Raw genomic sequence first — 17,508 nt, 5'->3', positions numbered from 1 at the left:
GAAACACCTAAACATTCCAACAACTCAAACGTGAATTGTATGAACGTTTAGGCACTCTTCTCTTCCCTTCTCATACGTACAAAACAAAGAGAATTAAATTTAAACTTTGAAATCAAAGAAACACCTAAACATTCCAACAACTCAAACTTGAATTGTATGAACGTTTAAGCACTCTTTTCTTCCTCGTTGTTGTAGCACAAGGTCTAAGGTGAGCTTAAGGGCTTTAGGTGTATGTGGAATGGAGTAGGGAGTGGTTGGAGATGGAAGAATGAAGAGAAAATATGCAGAAAATGAAATAGGACTCACGGCAATGGAATGGTATTTGTGTTGTGTGAAGTGTTGTGAATGGAAATATGAGATACTTTTGCTTTTGAGCTTGATGATATGAGATACCTTTGCTTTTGAAGAAGCGGTGAAGGAATCAGCGCATGTATTTCCTCCTGGGTCATATGTACTCCAGGTATCTGGTATCATCTTTGGGGAAGAAGAAAATTTTGAGTAATTCAAAAGGCTTTGCTGGGAGTGCGCCCTCAGAGGTGAGAGAGAGTTGGGCATTTTTCTTCAGGTTTACCCTGCCATAAAAGACGAAGGTCGACATATATAGAGATAATATCAAGTGGTGGTACTTTTTACCTTCGTCGACAAACGTTTTGATCCCGCAAATCCGGCTTTTTGAAATAATGGCGCCTCTTCGATCTCTGAACACGCCTCTTCGATTTCTGAGCAGGCGCCCCTTCGAGTGCTGAACGACACGTGGTAGTGCAGATGCGGCTCCTTTTGACAAAGCTGCACGCGTCTTCTGAAAAGCTGAGAAAGTGTCGCCGAACTTTGCGCTTGTCGGCTAAAGACGTGTAATTGAGATGATGGCCTCCACGTGTTATCAGCTTTGTCAGATATCTTTTGACAAAGCTGAACGCGTTTTCTGAAAAACCGCGAAAGCGTCGTCGAAATTTGCGGAGGAAAATCCGGATCTCTGAATCGGTGGACGCGTCGCCATGGCTTTTTATGGAGCTATCGATCACCCCAACAAATACACTCTGAAGAAATCCCATTCTTGAAAAATCGACTCCGGCCCTTTGAGAATTAACTCCAACCACCCCTTCTTTCTGAACACTTTTGAAAAATGGCAAACTCATCGAACCTTAGCTTGGAATTGAGCCTTAGCAGTGATACGGGCGCGCCGCGTCAAGGTAACGTATGGCGCCCTTCTTTCTTTTCTTCTAACGGTCCTCTCACAGGTGAAGACTCCGTGATGCAGGACGCCACAACAGCTACAATAGTAGCTAGGAACCTCCTCACTCCGAAAGATAGTAGGCTGCTGTCAGGACGGTCCGATGAGCTGGCCGTTCAAGAGTCCCTCGCACTTAGTGTTCAGTGTGCGAGTTCTGTGTCCAACATGGGCCAACGCCTGCTTGCCCGCTCCCGTCAGGTGGAATCATTGATGGCAGAGGTGGAAAGTCTCAAGCAGGAGATCCAGCAGCTGAAGTATGAGAATAGAAGTTTGCACGTGCTTGCAAACAACTATTCGACGGGCATGAAGAGGAAGCTTGATGAGCTGCAAGAGTCTGAAGGTCGGATTCACAGTGACCGTCAAAGGTTCTCGTCTTTCCTCCAGAGGCAACTTTTTCCTGGCTCATCCAGCGCTTGGCCAAGTATTGAGGCCTGGAATGCTATATCTTCGATGCCTTCTGCTCCTATGCCTTCTGTTCCAACGCCTTCTGTTCCTACGCCTTCCGCTCCTATGCCTTCTGCTCCTACGCCTTCCGCTTCAAGAGTAAAGCCACGTAGTGGGGCCTCAAGCAAACACCCTTTGTGAAGCACCATCTTTCTTTGTTTAGCAGTGCCTATCAATAAATCAAACATTTTCTCAATGTTACAATCATAGACTCACATAATTAATAAACAAACAAACAATAACAACTAAACAACCTAAGTAGCGCTAAGACACAAACAAACACCAAAATGACTCAAATGACTCTAAAAACACATATTTTTGGGTTTTTCAAAAGATCTTTTTTTTTTTTTTTTTTTTTTTTTTTTTTTTTTTTTATCAAATTTTCGAAGTTTTATACCAAGACACTATAAAACACTCTAAAAACGCTTAAAACAGCAAGAAACAACATTCTAAGTGATAGGTGAATAAATCCCACGAAATTCATGCAAATACAAATTGTTTACCCCCCCACACTTAAATCAAACCTTGTCCTCAATGTTTTAAGCAGAAAGTCACAACAGAGCAAGCAAATAAACAAATACGAGAAAGAAAGCAAAGTAAGGCAGTAAAGAAAAAGAAAGGAATAAAAATAAGTCTCTTAAAGGGGTTTTCCAAGTTCTTCTCTATTCGGATGCATGGGTTGCCTCCCAAGTAGCGCTTTCTTTTACGTCTTGCAGCCGGACGGTACCTCCGTTTAAGCTTGACTAGGTTCCACGGCATGGAGGGGTACCTCCTCCACGACATGCTCCTCAAACATCTCGTAATAGGGCTTCAATCGATGCCCATTCACTTTGAATTCTTGCTGCGTCCTTGAACTTTTGATTTGCACTGCACCATGAGGGAAAACATTAGTAACAACAAACGGGCCAATCCATTTAGAACGCAACTTACCAGGAAACAACCGTAGGCGAGAGTTGAAAAGTAACACTTTCTGCCCAACTGTGAAGGTCTTGGTTCGAATCATTTTATCATGGAATGCTTTGGTCTTGGTTTTGTACATCCGGGCATTCTCATAGGCTTCATTCCGAATCTCCTCAAGTTCATTCAATTGGAGCTTCCTATGAACTCCCGCTGCATCTATGTCCATGTTGAAAATCTTCACGGCCCAATGTGCCTTGTGCTCTAACTCTACGGGCAAATGACATGGCTTACCATAGACGAGCCGAAAAGGTGACATCCCAATGGGTGTTTTGTATGCCGTACGATATGCCCACAGTGCATCATCTAAACGTAAGCTCCAATCCCTCCTTGTTGGTCCAACGGTCTTCTCCAAAATTTGTTTGATTTCTCGGTTAGACACCTCGGCTTGGCCATTTGTTTGAGGATGGTAAGGTGTGGAGACCTTATGGTTGACATGGTACTTTCTTAGCAACGCCTCAATGGTCCGATTGCAAAAGTGAGACCCTCCATCACTTATGATTACTCTCGGCATTCCAAACCTAGCAAAAATGTTAGTTTTCACGAAATCTGCAACCACCTTAGAATTGTTAGTACGGGTGGCTTTTGCTTCCACCCATTTTGAAACATAATCAACGGCTAGCAAGATATAAGTGAAACCATAAGATGGAGGAAAAGGCCCCATGAAATCAATGCCCCAAACATCAAAAATTTCAACATTAAAGACAGGGGTTTGCATCATTTGGTCCTTGGTACCTATGTTACCCATTCGTTGGCAACGATCACAAGACATACAAAAGGTTCTAGCATCCCCAAATATAGTCGGCCAATAAAAACCACACTCTAGAACCTTGAGGGCAGTGCGTTGTGTGCCAAAATGACCACCACATGCATATGTGTGACAAAAGTTTAGAATAGAGTGAAATTCAGAATCATGCACACATCTACGTACAATTTGATCTGAGCAATACTTCCACAAATAAGGGTCATCCCAAACATAGAAACGTGCATCATTTTTAAGCTTATCACGTTGGTGCTTGTTTAGTTCATTTGGAATTTGTTTAGCCACCAAGTAATTCACTAAATCTGCATACCATGGTTCACTTACCTCAATGGATAGCAGCTGCTCATCGGGAAAAGTTTCAGGGATAGGCACGGCATGTTCATGCTCCTCGTGGATCATTCGGCTTAAATGGTCAGCCACTACATTCTCGCTTCCTTTCTTATCCCGGATTTCAATATCAAATTCTTGAAGAAGAAGAATCCAACGGATAAGCCTCGGCTTTGCTTCTTTTTTTGTGAGCAAGTACCTCAAAGCTGCATGATCAGAATAAACGATTACTTTAGTACCAATTAAATATGAACGGAATTTATCTAAAGCAAAAACCACAGCTAGAAGTTCTTTTTCCGTCGTGGAGTAGTTCAATTGGGCATCATTGAGAGTCCGAGAGGCATAGTATATGACATGCGGCCGCTTGTCTCTTCTTTGTCCTAGAACAGCTCCTAATGCATAGTCGGATGCATCGCACATGAGCTCGAACGGAAGGCTCCAATCTGGAGGTACAATAATGGGGGCCGAGACTAGCTTCTCCTTGAGTTGGTTAAATGCCGAATTACACTCTTCATCAAACTTGAATGGCACATCTTTTTGAAGCAATCGGCAAAGAGGGTTGGACATCTTGGAGAAGTCTTTGATAAAACGCCTATAGAACCCTGCATGGCCAAGAAACGAACGTACCTCTCTAACCGAAGTAGGAGAGGGTAAGTGACGTACAAGGTCTATTTTCGATTTATCTACTGCAATTCCTTTTTCTGAAACAATATGTCCTAAAACTATACCTTGTTTCACCATAAAGTGACATTTCTCCCAATTCAAGACAAGGTTAGTTTCAACACATCGTTTCAAAATTAAGGTCAGATTATCCAAGCAATTATCAAATGAACTCCCAAATACACTGAAATCATCCATGAAAACCTCAATGATCTTTTCAACAAAATCGGAAAATATACTTACCATACACCTTTGGAAAGTGGCCGGTGCGTTGCATAAGCCAAATGGCATGCGACGATAAGCAAATGTTCCAAAGGGACATGTGAATGTGGTCTTCTCTTGATCATCCGGGGCTATCACAATTTGGTTATATCCAGAGTATCCATCAAGAAAACAGTAAAAGGCATGACCGGCTAACCTTTCGAGCATCTGGTCGATGAATGGCAAAGGAAAGTGATCTTTCCTAGTCATGGCATTTAGCTTCCGGTAATCGATACATACTCGCCATCCAGTCTGAATGCGTGTAGGCACGAGCTCATTCTCATCATTCTTGATAACAGTTACTCCGGACTTCTTGGGAACGACTTGAACTGGAGAGACCCAACGGCTATCGGAGATAGGGTAGATCACTCCGCAATCCAAAAGCTTGATTATTTCCTTCTTCACCACTTCCATCATCGGAGGGTTGAGACGGCGTTGAGCCTCTCGGGATGGCTTAGTCCCCTCCTCAAGAAGTATACGGTGCATGCATGTGGTAGGGCTTATTCCTTTAATGTCGGCCAAAGTCCACCCTATGGCCGTTTTGTGCTCTCGCAGCACCCTCACAAGCTTCTCCTCCTCCATTGCCGTGAGACTTGATGAAATGATGACGGGCAATGTTTCGCCTTCTCCCAAAAACACATACTTCAAATGGTCCGGCAACGGCTTAAGTTCAAGCGATGGTGCCTGAACAACAGAAGGTAGCATCTTAGTGGAAACTGAATTTGAAAGTGAGAGTGGAACCTTACCATATTGTTGTGGCAATGACTCAAGGGCTGCCACAACCTCAATTATTTCTTCACTAGAACCCATTGCAAAAAATTCCTCCTCCTTGCCGTGGCCTTGCATTGGCCCAAATCCTTCATTTTTGCGCTCTATGGCCTTAGTGATGGTTGTTTCCAGGGCGTCCTCGTTCAATTCTTCAAGGTATACCTGCGCCAAAGAATCGATAACATCAATGGAAAAACAAGAATGGTCATCAACGGGATATCTCATAGTTTCAGAAATATTAAAATCAATCACTTCCCCATCGAATTCCATTGTCAAGGTGCCTTTGTATACATCAATCTTCGTTCGGGCCGTCTTCATGAATGGCCTACCAAGGAGAATCGGCAAAGATGTAGAATGGGCTGAATCCTCCATGTCTAGGACGTAGAAATCAGCCGGAAAAATTAAATGGTTCACCTGCACAAGCACATCTTCCAAAACTCCTTTTGGATACGCGTTAGAACGATCGGCCAATTGTATAATTACACCATCTTGTTTTAATTCACCCAAATTCATAGATGCATAAATCGAATAAGGCATGACATTTATGGATGCACCTAAATCAAGCATGGCATGTTCAAAACGATTATGTCCAATCACACAAGGAATCGTGAAACTACCGGGGTCTTTGCACTTGGTAGGCAGTTTACGTTGCAAAACAGCGGACACATTCTCGCTTACCTTCACTACCTCTTTGTTTGCCCTTCTTCTCTTTGTATTGCATAGGTCCTTGAGGAATTTAGCATACTTTGGAACCTGTTTGATTGCATCGAGAAGTGGTATGTTCACTTGCACCTTCCGGAACGTTTCAAGAATGTCCTTCTCGCTTTCTTCCTTTTTTTCTTGCATGAACCTACGAGGAAAAGGTACATTGGGCAGATTAGGACGTGAAGTACATGAATTTGAACTTAAATTACCTGATTTGGCCGAGTTAGGGTGATCTGCCTCAGGTTGTGTCTTCTCTTCATCTACTTTCTGGGCAGATGTGGGATTGTTTGGCTCGGTCCCAACTTCTTTTCCACCCCTTAGGGTGATGGCCTTGGCGGATTCGAATCCTCCCTTTGGATTGACTGTGGTTGAGCTAGGAAGCTTTCCTTGCTCTCTAATCTGTCCAAGGAACTCAGAAATCTGCCCTATTTGTTTCTTCATATCCATCATCTCCTTCTCGTTATTTTCTATCCGGTTGTTTTGATTTTGCAACCCCTGCGAAATAGAGGTTAGTAATTGCATAGCTTGATTACTTTCCAAAGACGTACCTGAATGAGATGATGCCGAAGGTTGTTGGGATTGTTGGGGTGCATACGGCTTGGAATAAAAACCAGGGGGGTTTGGCCTAAAGCCTCCTTGTTGGGCAGCTTGTTGTGGCTCCCTCCATTTGAAGTTTGGATGGTCCCTCCATCCGGCATTGTAAGTGTTCGAGTATGGGTTGTTTTGATTTTGTCCTTGGAAACCAATTGCATTGGCAGATTCCCAACCACCATTCTCGATTAGTTGAGGGCACTTGTCGGATGGATGCCCTTGAATTGAGCACACGCCACAAACTTGGTGTTCTTGTGCTTTTGGACCAATCACAACCTGAGAAACAAGAGAATTAAGATTAGCAAGTTGTGATTGAATTTCAGAAATAGCACTCACCTCATTTATACTTTGTTGCCGTGGGGCTTCCCTTTGGCCCACTCCTTCATATTGTTGAGCGTTGAGCGCTCGGTTGGCTATGAGAATCTTGGCATCCCTTGGTGTTTTGTCCACCAATGCTCCTCCCGCTGATGCATCAAGCATTTGACGTTCGATAGGAAGGAGGCCCTCATAGAAATATTGAAGGAGAAGTTCCTCCTTCATTTGATGTTGAGGACATGAAGCTACAAGGCCCTTGAAGCGCTCATAATAAGCCGGGAATGTCTCACCATGATTCTGTTGAATACCACTAATTTTCTTCCGTAGGAGAATCACTCTCGAAGTAGGGAAGAATTTCTCCAAGAAAGCACGCTTCATACTCTCCCACGAAGTCACAGTTCCCGGGGCTAGTTCGTAGAGCCAATCTTTGGCCTTGTCCATAAGTGAAAATGGAAAGGCCTTCATCTTCAATATACTCCCATCCACATTGACGGGGGTCATGCTCGAACAAACCACCTCGAACTCCTTCAAGTGTTTGTTGGGGTCTTCCATAGACAAGCCATGGAACTTCGGAATATGGTGTAACAAACTGGACTTGAGTTCAAATTCCTCAGTCTTCCCCTCTGCAGCCGTGGGGTATTGGATACAAAGAGGCAATGCATTATCCAAACCCGAGGCCGAAAGCTCCTTGATGGTTCTATTATCTGCTGCCATGGCTTGTTCTTCTTCAAAAATCTGATCCGTGGGCTTTTCTTCTACACCTACTTCTTCTTCTTCAAGCCCAGGTTGTGGTGGAGGTTGTGGTGGCTCTTGTTGACTCCTCGTTCTCCTCAAAGTGCGTTCAAAATCACCGTCAAAGTCGGAGATGTTCTCTATAATAGGCCGAGAGCTACGAGTCATACACAGTACCTAAAAAACAAGGAAACAAACAAACTAAGAATCTGAAATAAGAATGCACGAAAAACAAAATATAAAAATAAAGACAAAGGATTAGCAAAGTTGCTAATCCCCGGCAACGGCGCCAAAATTTGATGCGAGAATTACTTGACACTCAAATTAAACCCTCGTTTGACAATTGTAGTAGAATGGATAAGTGAGGGATCGTTCTAGACCGGGGATTAGGAGGGCTTGCTAAAACCTTCTAAATTGACTTAAAAACATAAAAATACAATATAAAACACTAAACTAGACTCAAAGAATGTAAAACTAAACTTTAAAACACTAAAACAAATCAAAAGACTCAAAATGCTTTTAAAAACACAAACTAAAATGCTATACTAAACTCGAAGAATTCAAAACTAAAAATAAGAAAGATTAAGACTAAGACTTAAACGAAATATGGGGGGATTGATTTTGGACGAATTTAAACTAAAATGGATAGATTGTAAAGAAAACAAATTGTAAATATGAAATTGACGGAAATGAATGGATGGTATGGCTAGCTAAGGGGTTCTTCTCCACACATGTTACACTTGCATAATAAAAAGATTTCCAATTGCATTTCAATAAATTATGAAACTCATTTAGAAGTAATCAAATCAAAATGCAAGCATAAACATTTATTTCGAATTACCCCCTAGCTAAAGGGGGATTAGTTCTTCATAACATTGAAATCAAAGAAACACCTAAACATTCCAACAACTCAAACTTGAATTGTATGAACGTTTAGGCACTCTTCTCTTCCATTCCTTATACGTACAAAACAAAGAGAATTAAAATGAAACATTGAAATCAAAGAATCACCTAAACATTCCAACAACTCAAACTTGAATTGTATGAACGTTTAGGTCATCTTCTCTTCCTCGTTGTTGTAGCATAAGGTCTAAGGATAATTGGTTTGGGGGATGGAAGTGTGGAATGGAAAAGGAGTGGTGGAGAAATGGAGAGATATGTAATGGGGAGTGAATGAGAATGAATTGAGGTGTATTTATGAATGAGAATGCAAGGGTTTTTATAGGAGGAATGGAGGTGTGAATTAGTATTTGTTTAAGCATGCATGTGGATGGTTAATGATGAAAAACAACAAGGGAAGCATGTGAAAATGGAATTGCATGTGAAAGCCACGGCAAGAATGTTTTCTTGCTGAAAAATGCATGTGAATGCATGGCTTTTGCATGTGAAAGCCACGGCAATGATGTTTCCTTGCTGAAAAATGCATGTGAATGCATGGCTTTTGCATGTGAAAGCCACGGCAATGATGTTTCCTTGCTGAAAATTCATGTGAATGCATGGCTTGAATGATGAAGAATAAAGGGTGCATGAGTGAATGATTGAATGTGCATGTGTTTTAAAGAATGAATGGTGGTATAATGATGAAGTGTGATGAGTGATAAGTGTATGATATGTTGAGTGATAAGTGAATGGTTTGATAAGTGACAAATGAACTAGTTTAAAGGGCTAGGGTTTAAGTACATAGAATGGGCCTAAAATAGGTTGGTTTGTATGGCATAATGTGTTAAGCCCAAGGCAAGGTGAATGTAATTGGGTTAGGGCCATTGTTTTGTGTCTTCAAGTGCATACAAGGCCTTCAAATTCGTCCATCCTCTTGGCTCCATGGATAAGCTATCCAATCCATGCCCAAAAATGCTCCAAATGGCCTCAAAATGCACTTTCTTGCTCCCTAGGCCCTTAGAACCTGAAAACACACAAAAGAAGCATAAAGGACTAAAATAACGAGAGAAACATAACGTAAATGCACGAGAACAAGCCATTTAAGTCGCATGAATATGCTCCTATCAGGGCTGCATTGGCCAAACCCGAGGCAGAAAGCTCTTTAATGGTTCGATTGTCCACGGCCATGGTTGGTACTTCCTCTTTAACCCAATCCGTGGCTTCCTCTTCTACTTCAGGTTCGAGACTAGGAGGATTAGACTCTTGCAATTTCTTGTTCCTTCTCAAAGTCCTCTCGAAATCATCGTCAAAGTCGGAGATATGCTTACGAACAGGTTGTGAGCTACGGGTCATAAACTAGTACCTACACACAAAAGTAAACAAGATAAGTAACCAACTTAATTGATTGGCACAAAAACAAAACACATACACACGGTGCAAAAAAAATTAAAACAAAACAGAAACTAAACAATTTTAAACAAGACTCAAGACAAGGGATTAGCAACTTTGCCAATCCCCGGCAACGGCGCCAAAATTTGATACGTAGATTATACGCACACAAACTAAACCCTATTTGTGACAATTGTAGTAATGATGTAAGTAGGGATCGTTCTAACCGGGGATTAACTAGGGGTGCTAAACACTTGATTCAAATAAATAAAACTAATTTTTAAAACACTTAACTTACTTAACAAGAACTCAAAACAAGTACACAAGACTTGAAATACTCGAAAACACAAAAATAGAACAAATACGAATGATTAAGACTTAACAAAAGATGGGGGGGAATTGTGTTTGGACGAGATTAAATTAAATGGACAAATTGTAATTAAAGGCAAAACGTAAATATGAATGTGATGAAAATATGGATGATGGAATAGCCAAGGGGTTCTTCTCCACACATGTTAAACTTGCATACAAGATTGATTCTCAGTTGGTCTTTCGATAAATTATGAAACTCAACACTCCGGGTTAATTAGGTCCGCTTAAATTAACCATCAAGTTCTCCTTAAGTTAATGAATTGGATGGGTTAGCGCAACGCAATTCACCACATTCTCCAAAAGTCCTTTACGTGAAAAGCACAATAAAGATACAATCAAAGATCATTAAGCATTATGAAAACTATAAGTGTTGACGAGGCATTCGTTACTATGATGAGCATGAAACTAGTGCCAAGAATTCATTTAACGCGATTGTTTATAAGCAACCTCCACTACTTGTGAATATAAGTTCATAACGATTAGGTGAAATTCACTTATATTCTAGCGTCATATTCATGCATGAAAATTAAGCGCGCATTCTTAATAAACATTCATAAATAAGTTATCAATCAAACGGTTAAACAAATTGAATCCACAACTTATGAAATTCCAACGAAAGTTAATCAATTCATATTGCAAATATAAACATAGTTTCGAATCACCCCCTAGCTAAAGGGGGTTTAGTTCCTCATAACTTTGAAATCAAAGAAACCCCTAAACATTCCAACAACTCAAGCTTGAATTGTATGAACGTTTAGGCACTCTTCTCTTCCATTCCTCATACGTACAAAACAAAGAGAATTAAATTTAAACTTTGAAATCAAAGAAACACCTAAACATTCCAACAACTCAAACTTGAATTGTATGAACGTTTAGGCACTCTTTTCTTCCTCGTTGTTGTAGCACAAGGTCTAAGGTGAGCTTTGGGGATTATGTGAAGTATTTTGGAGGGATGGGAAGTGGTTGGATAGTGGCTGCGATGGAGGAGAAAAACTACACAGAAATGGAAGGATATGCACGGCAAAGGGGAAGTGTTTGTGTTGTGAATTGTGTTGTGAATGGAATGGAGAGATGGAATGGGGAGTGAATCAATGACAAATGAATGAGAATGCAAAGGCTTTTATAGGAGAAATGGAGGTGTATATGGCTGTTTGTTTAGGATGCAAGTGGCTAATTAATGATGGAAAACGGTTAGGAAAGCATGTGAAAGCTGGAAATGCATAAGGGCTACATGGCAATGATGCTTGTTGGTGCTGAAATTGCATGTGTGTGAGGTGTGTAGGTGCTAAAAATGCATGTGAATGCATGGCATTTGAAATGATTGTTGTTTGGAAATGAATGTGAAGACATGTAATGAATGTGAAGACATGTGAAAGCTGGAAATGCATGTGAAGATGTTGGAAATGGGAATGAAGGCCACGGCAAAGGGTGAAGTTTTTGATGATTTAAAATGTGGATGCATGATGAAGAGTTAATAAATAATGCATGTAGGGTTAGGAAATAAAATCATAACTTAAAGGGGGGATGATTAAAGGATGTGGGGAGTTCTTTGGTGATGAGTGCAATGATGAAGAGTGAATAAATAATGCATGTGTTGATGAAATTGCATTTGGAAAGGTTGGAAAGTGGAAGGGAAAGGCACGGCAACAAGGAAGTGTTTGGGTGCATGTGTGTGAATGGTGGTTTTGCATGTGAATTGATGGATTGTTTGATTGGGCTAGGGGTTTTGCATGGCTCAAAGGATTGTTTGATTGGGCTAGGCCCTTTGTTTTATGTCCTAAAGAGCATGCAAGGCTTCAATTTCGTCCATCTTCTTTGCTCCATGATTAAGCTATCCAATCCATGCCCAAAAATGCTCCAAATAGCCTCAAAATGCACTTTCTTGCTCCCTAAGCCCTTAGAACCTGAAAACACACAAAAGAAGCATAAAGGACTAAAATAACTAGAGAAACATAACGTAAATACATGAGAACAAGCCATTTAAGTCGCATGAATATGCTCCTATCAATCCCCGGTTTAGAACGATCCCTACTTATACATATACTATAATTGTCAAAAGAGGGTTTTAATTTGTGTGTTTATATAATTCGCATCACTAATCATCCATCCATTTACCCAATTTCGTTCCAAACTTTGTTTAAGTCTTTAAATTACTTGTTTTACTTTAAATTCATCAAAAACCCAATCCCTTTTACTTTGTTGTGTCAATTTAACTAGAATCTGTCCAATTTGTGGTTTTAAGTGTTTTGAGTCAAGTTAAAGTTAGAATTCGTCCAAATTAAGTCCTAGAGTCTAGTTTGAGTCTATTTGATTGTTTTGTGTTGTTTTGAGTCTTTTTAGTTTGTTTTGAGTCATATAAGTCTAGTTAAGAGTCTTTGAGTTTATTTAAGTGTTTTTAAGCCTAGTTTTGTATCTTTGAGTCAGTTTTTATTAGATTAGCAATCCCTCCTAATCCCTGGCCTAGAACGATCCCTACTTACATCTTTACTACAATTGTCAACAAGAGGGTTTAATTTGAGTGCTATTATTTATCACATCAGTTCTAGTATTTGGAACTATAATGACGAAAACGCATTCTAAGTAGCAACCAAGCAAAGAAACAATGAGATCATGCAACGACTTTAGAAAACAATAATCCACAGATTTATAACTCTCCAAACAAAGTTTAGGCTTAAGTCTCTCAGGGTTGTAGCGTTAGTTTGAGTTCCTTTCTTTAAGCATGTTACAAAAACTGATTTTTTTTCTTTGTGATTACATGTGAATTCGTAAACGACAACTACAATTAAGCATAAACTAAAGAGCAAATCAAACTTCCATCCATGTTTGTAACTTTCTTTAATAGTCATGCAATTAAAAACCAAATCCTCATCAATGTGTTGGAAGGTACCCTAAGACACAAACAAACATAAAAATTAACTCCAAAAACAACTCTTTTTGGTGTTTTTCCAAAACTGTTTTTCGAATTTTTTTTCAAATTTTTGTATTTTCTGTTTAAGACACATTAAAACACTTCAAAACACACTAAAAACACTTAAAAATAGTGAGTAGCAACATTAGAAGTGATAGGTTATAAAATCCCAAGAAAATCATGCAAAACCAGCTTGTTTACACCCCCCTCCCCCCAAACACTTAAAACAAACATTGTCCTCAATGTTTCAAACAAAGACTCACACTAAAACAAGCAAACAACACAACTAATAAACACAACTATCATGGCAAAGTAAAAGCAATAAAGAGTAGGGTTTAGGAACACAAATCTAGGTCTTCTTTATTTGAATGCATGGGTTGCCTCCCAAGAAGTGCTTGCTTTAATGTCTTCCAGCCGAAAGATACCTCTTCTTAAACTTGATGTGAAAATTAACTTGACACACAAATTAAACCCTATTTGTGACAATTGTAGTGGATATGTAAGTAGGGATCGTTCTAAACCGGGGATTAACTAAGGACGCTAATCAATACAAATAAGACTCAAAAACACTAAACTAAACTCTATATACTCAAAACTAACTTTAGACACTTAAAACAGCAACCAACAATAAAAAAGACTCAATTTTAGACTCAACAAGTGTTTTGGACGAAAATAGAACTTAACTTGACTCAAAAGACTCAAAGAAAACAGATTTTGACTCAAATAACAAGACTAAATGAAAGGGGCATTGTTTTTGATGAATTTAAAACTTAAAACAAAAACTTTGTAGAAAACACTGGAAAAACGAATTTAAAAGTTAAAACAAAAACTTGTAGAAAACACTGGAAAAACAAGATTATGAATGACAACGCCCCAAGTTAATTGCATCGCACAATCAACCATTAGATTTTCCTTATTTCATTGAATTAGATGGAATACGCATCACAACCAAATTATCTTTTTCAAGTTCTCTATATGAAATGCATAATAAAGATACATATAAAAAATCATTAAGTTTTGTGAAAATCATAAGCATTGACAAGGCATTCGTCACTATGAAACACATGAGACTCATACCAAGGATTTACTTAACATGATTGTGACTAGCAACCTCTACTACTTGTGAATATAAGTGAATAACTATTACGTGAAACCCTCTTATACTCTAGCATCAAATTCATGCATGCAAATTAAGTGTCGACCCCCGACCCACATACATAAACAAGTTTTAATAACTTAGATAAGCAAATCACATTCATGCCTTAGGAAGCAATAACTGGATGTAATCAATTCATATAAAACATATAATCATGGCTTCGAATTCACCTCTAACTAAAAAGAAGTTAGTTCCACATGTTCATCATAAATGAAAGTGATGCATTATTTATACGCACACAAATTAAACCCTATTTGTGACAATTGTAGTAATGATGTAAGTAGGGATCGTTCTAACCGGGGATTAACTAGGGATGCTAATCTAATTTGAAATGACTTGAAAACACAAAACCTAAATGTAAATACTCTTAACAAGACTACTATGACTCAGAATGGCTTTGAAAAACTCAAACTGCCTAAAACAATCAAACTGACTCAAATAGAAACTAGAACTTGATTTAGACGAATTTGAAACTGTTTATGACTCCAAAAGCTTAAAGATACAAAAATAAAACAAACACGAATGATTAAGACTCAACGAAATATGGGGGAAATGTGTTTGGACGATATTAAATTAAATGGACAGAATATAATTAAAGGCAAAATGTAAATATGAATGTGATGAAAATATGGATGATGGAATAGCCAAGGGGTTCTTCTCCACACATGTTACACTTGCATACAATATTGATTCTCAGTTGGTCTTTCGATAAGTTGTGAAACTCAACACCCCGAGTTAATTAGGTCCGCTTAAATTAACCGTCAAGTTCTCCTTAAGTCAATGAATTGGATGGTTAGCGCAACGCAATTCACCACATTCTCCAAAAGTCCTTTACGTGAAAAGCACAATAAAGATACAATCAAAGATCATTAAGCATTATGAAAACTATAAGTATTGACGAGGCATTCGTTACTATGGAATACGCATGAAACTTATGCCAAGAATTCGTTTAACACGATTGTTTATAAGCAACCTCCACTACTTGTGAATATAAGTTCATAACGATTAGGTGAAATTCACTTATATTCTAGCGTCATATTTATGCATGAAAATTAAGCGCGCATTCTTAATAAACATTCATAAATAAGTTATCAATCAAACGATTAAACAAATTGAATCCACAACTTATGAAATTCCAACGAAAGTTAATCAATTCATATTGCAAATATAAACATAGTTTCGAATCACCCCCTAGCTAAAGGGGGTTTAGTTCCTTATAACTTTGAAATCAAAGAAACACCTAAACATTCCAACAACTCAAACTTGAATTGTATGAACGTTTAGGCACTCTTATCTTCCATTCCTCATACGTACAAAACAAAGAGAATTAAATTATAACTTTGAAATCAAAGAAACACCCAAACATTCCAACAACTCAAACTTGAATTGTATGAACGTTTAGGCACTCTTCTCTTCCTCTTCGTTGTGGCACAAGGTCTAAGGAGATGTTAAGGGCTTTAGATGTATGTGGAATGGAGTAGGGAGTGGTTGGAAATGGAAGAATGGATTGATGGGGAAGGGGGACTCACGGCTAAAGAAGGTGGAGAGTGAATGTGGTGTGTTGTGTATGAAAAAAAATGAGATCCTTTGGTAATGGGAATGCAAGGGCTTTTATAGGAGAAATGGAGGTGCAAATGGCTGTTTGTTTAAGCATGCATGTGCTGAAATGTGGTGGAAAACAGCTAGGAAAGCTGGAAAGCACAAGGATCCCACGGTATTGACAGTTTTTTATGTTGGAATTGCATGTGTGTGCTGAAAATGGGAATGAAGGCCACAGCATTGAGTTGATTTCTGGTGGTTGTGAGGTGGAAAGCTGGAAAGGCATGTGAATGCATGGAAATGGGAATAAATGCCACAGCAAAGGTTGGAGAAAAGGTGTGTGAATGGGGTGATTGAATGATTAAAGTGCATGTGGGTTAGAAATGTGGCTGAAATGATGAAGAATAATTTGGAAATGCAAGGTGGAAAGCTGGAAGTGTGAGTGAAGGCCACGGCAAGGGTGTTTTCTTGATGGTTTTGGGGTTGTGATGCATGTGAATGCATGTGAATGATAGCTAGGGTGTGTGATGATGAGTGTATGTGGAATAAAGAATGAATGGTGGCTTAATTGAATGAGTGGGAAGCTGGAAAGTTGAAGGGGATACACGGCACAAGGTTTTCAGGATGCATGTGTGTGCGAATGGTGGTGAAAATGCATGTGATGAAGAGTGAATAAAGAAATGCATGTAGGGTTAGCTAGGTTGGCTTTGTTTGGGTGCATGTGTTTGGTGGGAACAAAGGGGGAAGCACGGCTTTGATGGTGTTTTGTAAAGGGGAAAATGGTGTGTGTAATTGCATGTGTGTGAATGTGGGTTAAAGTGATGCATGGCTAGGAAATGTGAGTGCATGATTTGCATGTGTGTGAATGTGATAGTGGGTTTTGGAATTGGAAGGAAATGCATGGCCTTGGGGTTGGTTTAAGAGAGAATGGGCTAGGCCCTTTGTTTTATGTCCAAAGTGAATATAAGGCCTTCAAATTCGTCCAAACTTTGGCTCCATGGATAAGCTATCCAATCCATGCCCAAAAATGCTCCAAATAGCCTCAAAATGCACTTTCTTGCTCCCTAAGCCCTTAGAACCTGAAAACACACAAAAGAAGCATAAAGAACTAAAATAACTAAAGAAACATAACGTAAATGTACGAGAACAAGCCATTTAAGTCGCATGAATATGCTCCTATCAAATACCCCCACACTTAGCTTTTGCTAGTCCTCGAGCAAAACAAAAAAAAACAAAACAAAACAACAAAAGAACACGAAACTAGACAAAACGAACAAAACACCACCTACACCTTCCAACAATCGTCTCACAGATTTCCAATGCACATGACAAGTTAAAAATCATTATTCCCACAGATTTTAGCCATCTTTACACTTAAGTACATTCTTAATCATAGTCACCACATACTAGTTCACAATTAAGCATTTAAAACCATGATTTGAATGTAGTAACATGCCTTAGAGAATTTCCTCAATTCCTTACTAGAATGCACTCTATTTTCACACAGATTT

The sequence above is a fragment of the Pyrus communis genome, chromosome 12 (genome assembly GCF_041283825.1).
Source record: "Pyrus communis isolate YQ-2024b chromosome 12, ASM4128382v1, whole genome shotgun sequence".
NCBI classification, from domain to species: Eukaryota; Viridiplantae; Streptophyta; class Magnoliopsida; order Rosales; family Rosaceae; genus Pyrus; species Pyrus communis.
Note: the sequence above shows the minus strand (reverse complement) of the source record.